General features: G+C 37.3%; 1 long non-coding RNA gene across 1 annotated transcript; it reads left to right on the forward strand.

Moving 5' to 3' along the window:
* The first annotated feature begins 6210 nt into the window (after nt 1-6210).
* Nucleotides 6211-8633, forward strand: LOC135439565 (uncharacterized). The gene is made up of 3 exons (XR_010438103.1): nt 6211-6575; nt 6697-6797; nt 8597-8633. It is a non-coding gene; the product is annotated as an uncharacterized LOC135439565 (long non-coding RNA).
* Nucleotides 8634-10707: the final 2074 nt, after the last annotated feature.

A 10707-nucleotide genomic window follows, 5' to 3' on the forward strand; every position in this document is an offset into this window, starting at 1 on the left:
TTGAAAATGTGACATTTTTAAGCCCAGTGGAGAAATGCTATATAGCTCTCTAACCTAAAATCGGTTGCTGGCAAACTGCGCAAGTTATCGATGATTTAAAACAAACTTGTACTGCGGAACTAGGAGAGCCTACGTTTAAACTTTTGAGTCTCTAGCTTTTTAAAGGTTTTAAGATCAACGCGTTCATCCATACGGACAGACAGACAGGAGTCAGGCGGACATGGCTAGATCGAGTCGACTTTTGAGGCTGATCAAGAATATATCACATACTTTATGTGGTCGAAGATGATTCCTTCTGCCTGTTACATACATTTGCTCTAAAGCATTAGCATTAGCACGAACATTCTAGGTGTTACCAATCACCAATGAGTTAAATAAAAAAAAATTTATTCGCTCTGCTGCACTTAAACTCGTGGCCCCGTTAACCAAAGGAACTAATTGGCATCGCCTCATACCTTACCAAAATAATAGCATTTGGAAGGAAGGAACTACTTGACTTCGTTTTATACCTTACCGCCTTAAAAACTTATGGATTTTGACGTGGAAACCTAAATTTAATACAATAATACAAAATATTTGCAATTGCAATTCTATTCATAAAAAATAAATATAAATATAAATTCCTTCGCTTACACTTGCAATTGTTATTTAAAAAATGTTACGGGATGGGCACTCGGTATCCAAACACTTAAGTATTATACCACTAACAACATGTAGATGGAACAGCTAGACAAGAAAGGTACATAGCTACTAATTTTTGTGTAGATTAGGTCCCGCATTGACTTCTTGTTTGGGTACAAAACTCGCTCTCTTATTCAGAGAGCAAGAGAGCTATATGTTTTGTGTGATGGAATAGAATCGTTAATTTTTATTTCGCTCCCAATATAGATGATGAATGTATGTGTGTATTCACAAGCATCAATGCGCACATGTGAAATTTTTCTCAAATTTCCATCACATGTATTCCCTCTTGAAGGAGTAATATGAAATAATGAAAGAACTTTACATACTTATTTTTATCTAAGCGTACCTAAGTGTGAACATGAAAGCAATTTTCGACTGGCCATGCATGCACACTTACGCAAGTTGGTAAATGGATACGAGTAATAATGCGCTTGTGTTCCTATTGGTTGCCTGCCTATAATTTGCAAATTTGCACAGATATGAAGTTTTTGGGATTTCTGAAGTTCCAGCTCTACACACAAACATACAGATGCGTGTGATAGTTTTTTTTATATTGTTTTTTTTTTTATAATTAAATTAAACTAAGTATAATTAATTGTATTGCCTTGGTTGGGAGGATGCATAGGGATTAGGTAGCGTGGATTGCCTGCGAAACAGCCGCACAGCATTGCTTCACAGGCATTCTTGCTACCTAATCTTCCTCCGTTCTCCGTCCACTGCGCTCAACTCTTTTGAGTTCCGCCATTACTGCTGCTGCAAAAGGTTTTTGTTGCGTCCCACTTTTGTGCGGTGTCCACCATGCTCGTGACCAGCTTGTCCACCGTGATAGGTCTGCCATGTTGTCCTCCAGCTCCTCTCTGTTCTCTGAAAAACGTCCACACTCGAAGATGATGTGGTTGGCGTCCTCTACGATTCCTCGGCCGCACCAAGAACACTCGTCTGTGTCGTCGTGACCGAAACGCTTCAAGTAGCTCCTGAAGCATCCATAGCTAGAGAGGAGCTGCTTTAACTAGAGTTTAGCAACAGCGATCCCATCGTGCATGCCATCGCGCTATGCTCTGTCTCCTTGCTGCTGTGCGAACTAAGTTTGCTGTGCTGATTCCATGCTGAGCTCCATGGCAAACTACCGATTCGGTGGCCAGTTTGCTTAGTAGGACCATCCCTGCCATCACAAGTGCAGCGTGTGACAGGTATATAACTCTCTAACTCTCCTGCTCTCTGAGCAAGTGAGTGAGTTTTGGACCCGAACAAAAACGAAGTCGATGCGCGACCTCATCCACAGAAAATTAATGGCTACATTGTATTGTTCTATCTGTTCCACCTATATGTTGTATGGTTAGTCTTTATTCTTAATCTGTGTGTAATCTACGATGAGCTAATGTTAAATTTTGTGACTCTTGCTATTAAAACGGACGGACGGCCAAGAAGATAAGCATGGCCAAATTGACTTGGCTATTTATGCTGACCAAGAATATATATACTTTACGCTGTATTCTGCCAAACTATTACCAACAAATATGGCACATAGAATACGGAATTGAAACAGGACCAACTTGACTTTGTCATACCTGCAATGTATGTGTACAAAAATCTTCTATAATCAACAATTTTCGTTTTTTCATACCAAAAACATGTTACCTAATTAAAATAAAATTTTGCACCAGCAGGAAGTCTTGGGGTTACATGAAGAATATTATTTATTTCATTATTTGAAGACTATTTAAAAATAAGAACGTTTGAAAGTCATTTTAATACCATTTCATGATCACTTTAGGAAATTGTTCCTTTATTAATTTCAAATTAACATACAATAATTTACATATTTTCTTTTTGAATAATATTTATTTAAATTCAATTATTATTATTCTCAAATAGTTATAGCTTCGGACTAAAATCAAATCTTGGCAAATCTAGGGTTGGCAGCAAAGTCAGCTGATGATAGAACTGGGAGGTTCTTTAAATAACTAAATATACAACCTGCGCACTCTTGTTGTTTATAATTTGTTGTTGTTGGTCGTTATGATCAAAATTTATCTTGAGCCGGCCAGATTAATCTGCAAGCTAAGGCGGGGTGTACTTGGTGGAAACAATGGAAAGGTTATGGTGGGTTTCGGGTTTAAAGTCATTTCCAATGATTTTAATGAAAATTCATTTAAAGATTTTGCTGAGCGAACTCATTTAAGAACTAAATGGATATTCCACCCGCAACAGTGGCAAATTGGTAGACAACGGTTGTTTGATAGTTATTTAACTACCAAACGGACTTCAAAATCATTTTCAACGATTTTTCTGAAAATGCATGTGATACGTGATTTTTACTTTTCGCTTAATCCACCCATTCTTATATAAAAAAGTTTCGAAAGTAAGCTCCTTGCACAGATCTCAAAAAAAATAATTTGAAGCAAGTTTTACACCTTTTGGAAATTCCACTCCCCTTGTAGTCAAAGGTTGTAAAAATCGGCTTCAAACTTGATGTCAAAATTCTACGTAATAACCAAAATGATCGGAAAACGTGGATTCAAACATTAACTCTTTTTCGATGGTCTTCAAACTCATTTTCAAATATCACTTTAGGCGGGGAGTTCGACACTTGAAGCAAAAAACGGGGACCAGGGGGTTACATGAAGAATATTATTTATTTCATTATTTGAAGACTATTTAAAAATAAGAACGTTTGAAAGTCATTTTAATACCATTTCATGATCACTTTAGGAAATTGTTCCTTTATTAATTTCAAATTAACATACAATAATTTACATATTTTCTTTTTGAATAATATTTATTTAAATTCAATTATTATTATTCTCAAATAGTTATAGCTTCGGACTAAAATCAAATCTTGGCAAATCTAGGGTTGGCAGCAAAGTCAGCTGATGATAGAACTGGGAGGTTCTTTAAATAACTAAATATACAACCTGCGCACTCTTGTTGTTTATAATTTGTTGTTGTTGGTCGTTATGATCAAAATTTATCTTGAGCCAGCCAGATTAATCTGCAAGCTAAGGCGGGGTATTGCGGAAATTTCAATAGCAATGGTGAAATTGGCGAAACACGATTGTATGAAAGTTTTTCGTTTACCATCGGCTTCAAACTCAGTTTCAAACTTTCTGTTTGGTCAAATTCACTTGAGAGGTTTTTAATATTTTTCTTTAAATCTAACCCTACTTGGTGGAAACAATGGAAAGGTTATGGTGGGTTTCGGGTTTAAAGTCATTTCCAATGATTTTAATGAAAATTCATTTAAAGATTTTGATGAGCGAACTCATTTAAGAACTAAATGGATATTCCACCCGCAATAGTGGCAAATTGGTAGACAACGGTTGTTTGATAGTTATTTAACTACCAAACGGACTTCAAAATCATTTTCAACGATTTTTCTGAAAATGCATGTGATACGTGATTTTTACTTTTCGCTTAATCCACCCATTCTTAGATAAAAAAGTTTCGAAAGCAAGCTCCTTGCACAGATCTAAAAAAAAATAATTTGAAGCAAGTTTTACACCTTTTGGAAATTCCACTCCCCTTGTAGTCAAAGGTTGTAAAAATCGGCTTCAAACTTGATGTCAAAATTCTACGTAATAACCAAAATGATCGGAAAACGTGGATTCAAACATTTACTCTTTTTTCGATGGACTTCAAACTCATTTTTAAATATCACTTTAGGCGAGGAGTTCGACACTTGAAGCAAAAAACGGGGACCAGGTAAGGCTGGGAAATACCAGTTAGTAAATTATATATTTAGCATAAATCTCATAAAATTATATATATAAATTTGTTTAGCTGGCTCAAGGTGAGGAGTTTTATTAAAATCAAAAAGAAACACTATTTTCTTTAATTTTTGTGTTCCGTTATATTTCGGCTGCGCATCGCCACCGTCGTCATGGCACTAACACCAAGATACAAAAACACTTAACATTAACATAAATTAAATTAAAAAATTAAATAAATATTTAACATACAATATTTTACACGTCTGCGCTTTTTGACGTGGAGCTTGAATCCTTTTGGATATTCAATAAGTTTCTAAACAAGTAAGCTTAATTTTCTGTGTCTGTTTTGTTGTTTAGTCGTTTGTTGCTTATTATGGGTAGCGTTTTGTAATGTATGTCTTTTGTGTAGTGTTGTTTTAGCAGTAGTATTGTTTTTGCATCAATGTTTGGTGTGTGGTTGCTTTTCATAGAGTGAGTCATTAGTGCTGTTTTTTATATATTATTTTGATGTCTTAATTTGCTGTTTGGCTATCCTGGTTATACCCTTGCAGAGGGTATTATAATTTTGTCGTGAAATGTGTAACGCATAGAAGGAGACATCTCCGACCCCATAAAGTATATATATTCTTGATCAGTATCAACAGCCGAGTTGATATAGCCATGTCCGTCTGTCCGTCTGTCTGTCTGTCTGTTTCTATGCGAACTAGTCTCTCAGTTTTAAAGCTATCTTTATGAAACTTTGCAGAATTCCCTCTTTCTGTTGCACGCAGCTCATATGTCAAAACCAGCTGGATCGGACCACTATATCAAATAGCTGCCATAGGAACGATCGGTCGAAAAGTAGGTTCTTGTATGAAAAACATTTTTGTTTATAAAGTTATCTTGACTAATTAGTATTTATTAGTTTTACTACGCTCCCCATATATATGCAAAATCCTATTAAGATCGGACAACTATATCATATAGCTGCCATAGGAACGATCGGTCGAAAATTAAGTTTTTGTATGGAAAGTTTTTATGTTTTTCAAGATATCTTGACCAAACTCGGTATTTATTAGTTTTACTACGTTCCCCATATATATGCAAAATCCTATTAAGATCGGACAACTATATCATATAGCTGCCATAGGAAAGACCGGTCGAAAATTAAGTTTTTGTATGGAAAATTTTTATGTGTTTCAAGATATCTTAACAAAACTTGGTATTTATTAGTTTTACTACGCTCCCCATATATATGCAAAATCCTATTAAGATCGGACAACTATATCATATAGCTGCCATAGGAACGATCGGTCGAAAATTATGCTGTTGTATGGAATTTTTTTTGTTTTTCAAGATATCTTGACCAAACTCGGCATCTATTAGTTTTACTATGCTTCCTCCACTTATGCAAAATCTTATTCACATCGGGCTACTATATCATATAGCTGCCATAGGAACGATCGGTCGAAAATTAAGTTGTTGTATGGAAACATGTTTTGTTTTTCAAGATATCTTAACCATACTCGGCATTAACTATTTTCCCTGTGCTTCTTAGATACGGGCAAAGCACTATAAGCATTTTGAAAAGATTGGGTCTGCAAGGGTATTAAATCTTCGGTGTGCCGAAGATAGCACTTCTTTCTCGTTTTTAGTTTGGATTTTGCTGTGCCGATGTACACACTATTGCATAACAACAACAACTACAGCTAGAACAAATAAAAAAAATACATACATATATACATACATATTATTAACTCAATATACACAACGATACTGCTACATAAGCACATATGCAGAAATTCAAACGAGCGTATTTGTCAGGTCTAAGCTAGTCAATCGCGTGGAATGTGGGATCTACTGCTAGTCTTTTAGATTCCCAGAGCACTACATTCTGCCAAGCAGAATACAACACTCTCCGATATTTTCCAGTAACAAGCATCTGAATTTATTTAGACGGCTAATCAGATATCAACTCTCTTCAACGTTATCGTCCATTTCGCTATCTGTTGACTGCAGTCTTAACCAGCTTAGCAGTTTGCAGCTTACCTCATATAGGTACGTAGCCAAAGGAGCATCGATGGCAAGTGCCGAAAAGATGAACTGGAAAGGCTGGGAACTTCCGACAGAATTGGTCAGCTCGTTGTAGATTATGCTCCACGGAGCTATACTGGCTATCAGACCAATGCTGGTCTAAATGAGGTAAGCTGCACTCGCCCACCGCACTACCCTAAACTTAAATATAAGCTCCGAAGTTATTTAAAAATGCATTTCCCAAAGTAAGGGGCTTATTTTTTTTGTGTTAAAATTCTTTTATTTACAGCTTATCGTCTGTTACTCTTGCTTAGCAACTTTTATCAGCGTTAGTAAGGGGCTAATAGAAAAAAAAGTTCTGCGGCATAGATTGCACAGCTTGCGACGCGTGTGAGTATGTTTTTGTATGTACACATATTTATTAATAAGAGATCAAATGCTTTTTGGGCGATTTAAAAGCGCAGCCACTGCGTAAAGTGATCTGATTGTGTCGTATATGTGATCTTTGGTGTATGTATTGCTCAACTCAGCGCTTGGTCCAGGTTATCTCCTCGGCGAGAACTCCCAACTAGAACACTTTTATTCGTTTGAATTGTTTAAATTCCAAGGTGGTTAATTTTAAAAGCAAACAGTCCGATCAGTTTACCCATTTTTGGATCGCTCTCCGCGGTCCCATCACTCTAACTATATTCGATCTAAGCTCAGACATTCTATTTATAGGTAGGTAGATAGGTGTCTTGGTTGGTAACACTGAACCAGCGGATCAATTTATTCTTTTCGTATGAGGCCTGAAATACACAAGCTTGTAAAATTGATAAGCAAACGGTTTTTTAGTTTTCTGCCGATTCGGAATATTTTTACGTTTTAAATTTCCTTAAAGATTCGCACTAGCGGTTGCCAAGGAGAATATGTAAGTAAGTAACTGTGTCCGTTGTTATTTTTTTTAAAGCAAATTGACGACGAATTAATTTTTTATTTTTTCTTTACGAGTATCTTTCAATTTTAGCTTTCAATTTGAATTTTATCTTGGTTTTGCGGGCCCGTAAATTGCGCTGCCATCAACGCTGCGCAAGTAAACGAATTTATCACTTTGTAATTATTTCGTTCAATCATTAGCGCTTTCATCATCAATTAGAGGGAGAGACGTGGGGTATCAGCGTTGATGAGCTAAATAAAAATCAATTGAGTTCAATTAAAACGGGCATACGCGGTAAAAAAAAAGATGCAACAGTTGACGGAGCTAGCGATTACGATATCAAATATCATGCAAAATCCGAAAAACTAACGGAAACACAACTGATATAGAACGGGTTTGTAAGCATAACTCGAAAAGTATCCGAGCTAGATACACCAAACTTGATATGTAGGTCCTCGAAGGGTATACACTGAATTTAATAATTTCATTTTTACGATCAATCAAAAATCAATAGGTCACAGAGGGTATTGAGGTGAGAGTTTCAAGCTGATATTTATCGAAGCAGTTAAAAGAAATGCATTCGACTTGTTCCTTTGTCCCTTGTTTACACATGTACATGTACATATGCAGGCACATTTCATTGTTGCACATACATACATATGTGTAACTGTGTGTTAGTATTTTTGTAATAAGTATGTAGGGTTTTCTTCTTTTTAATGTTGCTCGAGTGCCCGAAGCCCAGCGCCAAGCTGCCGTTCGAACATTAATTATAGTTTCCTTTAATATGCTACCTTGGTTAACTTAGATTTATAATCCGATCTTTTTGAAAATGTAGGACCTTGACTAGGGCATAAAAAAAACTGTTTATACAAAAGCGCAAAACCGTACCTTTTAGAGTACTTTTTTTCATATGAATTTACTTCTGGTTTCCAATGACTGAGAATTTATCTATAGTAGAACATTAACAATAAGATTGGTGTATCTAGTTCAAATACTTTTTGGGTTATAAGCTAATTCCACTGTCAACATTTCTTACATTTTTTGCGAATGTGACATTTTTTGCTAATGTGAAATTGTGACGCCTGTACGTTTTCTCATAAGAAACTGCATTTTTCACATTTGCAAAAATTTTGGTATTCGCCTCGAACAATTAGTGTTTTTGCGATGGCTTATCGAATTTCGTATCGATGTTATAAAAAATATAAAAGTATTAGCGGTAACTTTAAATTATAATTTTAAATTTTACTAATCCCACAGTTTTAAACATTTAAAGATGACCAGATCCCGCAAGGAGTTCATTAAATGGAGCCCCTACTTCGAGGCCGTATTATTTGACTTTTGGAAGGAAAACTTTGCGGCGCTTATGTTAGTCAAATCAAACTGATCAGCTGTTTATTTAAAAAAGTGGTACTTATGCCATTCATTTGTTACCGACAACTGACACTGGCTAATGGAATTGCAGAATGTGAAGTTTGTAAATTTAAAATATTTTGAGCGTAGTGGAATCAGGCTTTTAACACTAACCATACAATAATAATAATCAAAACACGATAAATCGCTACGATGGAACCCCAGGTGCCTGCGACCATTTTGTTATGCCCTGGGAGAGTAAGACTGCGTTGTGGAATCAGGCTTTTAACACTAACCATACAATAATAATAATCAAAACACGATAAATCGCTACGAGGGAACCCCAAGTGCCTGCGACCATTTTGTTATGCCCTGGGAGAGTAAGACTGCTGAGAGTGGCAGCCGAACGCTGGCCTGAAAAGCCGAACGATCAGTAGCTTTTTCTTAATATATGTATATATGTTAGTTTTAAATCCTTACAACCCAAATACATATGTGTGTATGGATGTGACTCGCTCTCACTCATTGCTTGCGCACTTGTGTACATATATTTCTCCCTGCATAGCTTCTAAAAAAACCCGATATCTACAAGCATACATATGTTTTGTGTGTGTTTTGTGAATGTGTGCACAAGGAGATCACGGCGTTTGTCGCGAGCCAGAGATATTTTCTTCAATTGTGTGCCTTTTGTGCCTGCTGTAGCAAAAGGAACACACATTCAAATGATCTATCATGTATTTCTTCGTCCAGTCAGGCATATTGAGAATAATCTGATCAATTTTTATTATAACTTGATTAAAGGCGGCGTTTCGCCAAGTCAGGTTCCTTGCCAGGACGTTAGGGCGGTTGTGAAGCTTAATTCGGTAGCTTACTGCTTGATTGTTGATAACGTCTCCTACCATACGAACCTTAGGGTCCTTTGCGATACCTCGTGTGCGAATATACCATTCGGCTCCAGAAATTTTTCGCAAGGTCTTGGCTGGATGATGCGTAGTTTGTTAGGTGCGTCTTCGCGGCAATTCCGTAAACCTGGAGCCCAAATCGCCACGCAGGGGCAAAGATTACCTTTAGATAAGGACTTTGTTTCGGAGTGAGAGTTTGTTATTTGGGCTTAGCAGACAGCTCAGACGCCTGATTTTGCTTTTCAAGTTGTTGGTTACCTCGGTGACATGATTTTTGAACGTAAGTCGTCTGTCGAGTGTGATCTCTAGGTATTTATGGGCACGCACCTGCTCTAAGAGCTCGCCATGGAGAAAAAGTCCGGGGCAGGAATTCCTTGCGCAGGGTGTGAGTGTCCGTAGCACATTTTTGGGGGTTCACTGAGATATCCTGTACCACTCGAAATGTCCTCTCGTTCAGAAAGCTCGCATTGATGTTAAAGATTTAATTTGCCCTTTATCTTGGAGAGGCGTCCTGCGCCACACCCGGTAGAAGGCTTGTTGGATGTCGAGGTATTCTGCCACCACATAATCCTTCCTGTGAAAGCTGTCCAAAATAAAATTTGTAACCCGATGGAGTTGCTCAGGGGTACCGTGTTTGAGTCCAAACCCAAACTGGAACTTCGGGATTAAGCGTTTTATTTTCGTGGTATTTAGGATCCTTCTAAGGATGCACCATTCCAGAATCTTGCCAAAGGCAGGCAGGAGGCTGATGGGGCGATATGATTCCAGTTGATTAGGGGGCTTTCCGCTCTTGTGCTACATAATGATATGTGCCTTCTTCCAGGCCACTTGAAAGTGACCTAGGTGACGAGAAAAAGCACTGCCTTGTAAGGCAGAAGCTTAATTGTCTGGTTGCCCAACCGATCTTCCCCAGGGGCTTTGTAATTTTTTAGGCTCTTTATGTCCTGCTTCACTTCTTGGAAAGTGATTGGTGATCCAGGGAGTGAAATTTGGCGCCTCCAGGATTTGCGCGACTCGCTGTATCCTTCCATGCATTGCGGTCTCAAACGGCTTGAAACGCTCCTCCAGGTTAAATTAAATTAAAGCTACGCTAATAAATAGAGAAATCCACGTTAGACGTTACCATAATCCT

Source organism: Drosophila montana, unplaced genomic scaffold (genome assembly GCF_035044405.1).
Source record: "Drosophila montana isolate Dmon_TW-CO22-7 unplaced genomic scaffold, ASM3504440v1 contig_428_1, whole genome shotgun sequence".
Taxonomy (NCBI): Eukaryota; Metazoa; Arthropoda; class Insecta; order Diptera; family Drosophilidae; genus Drosophila; species Drosophila montana.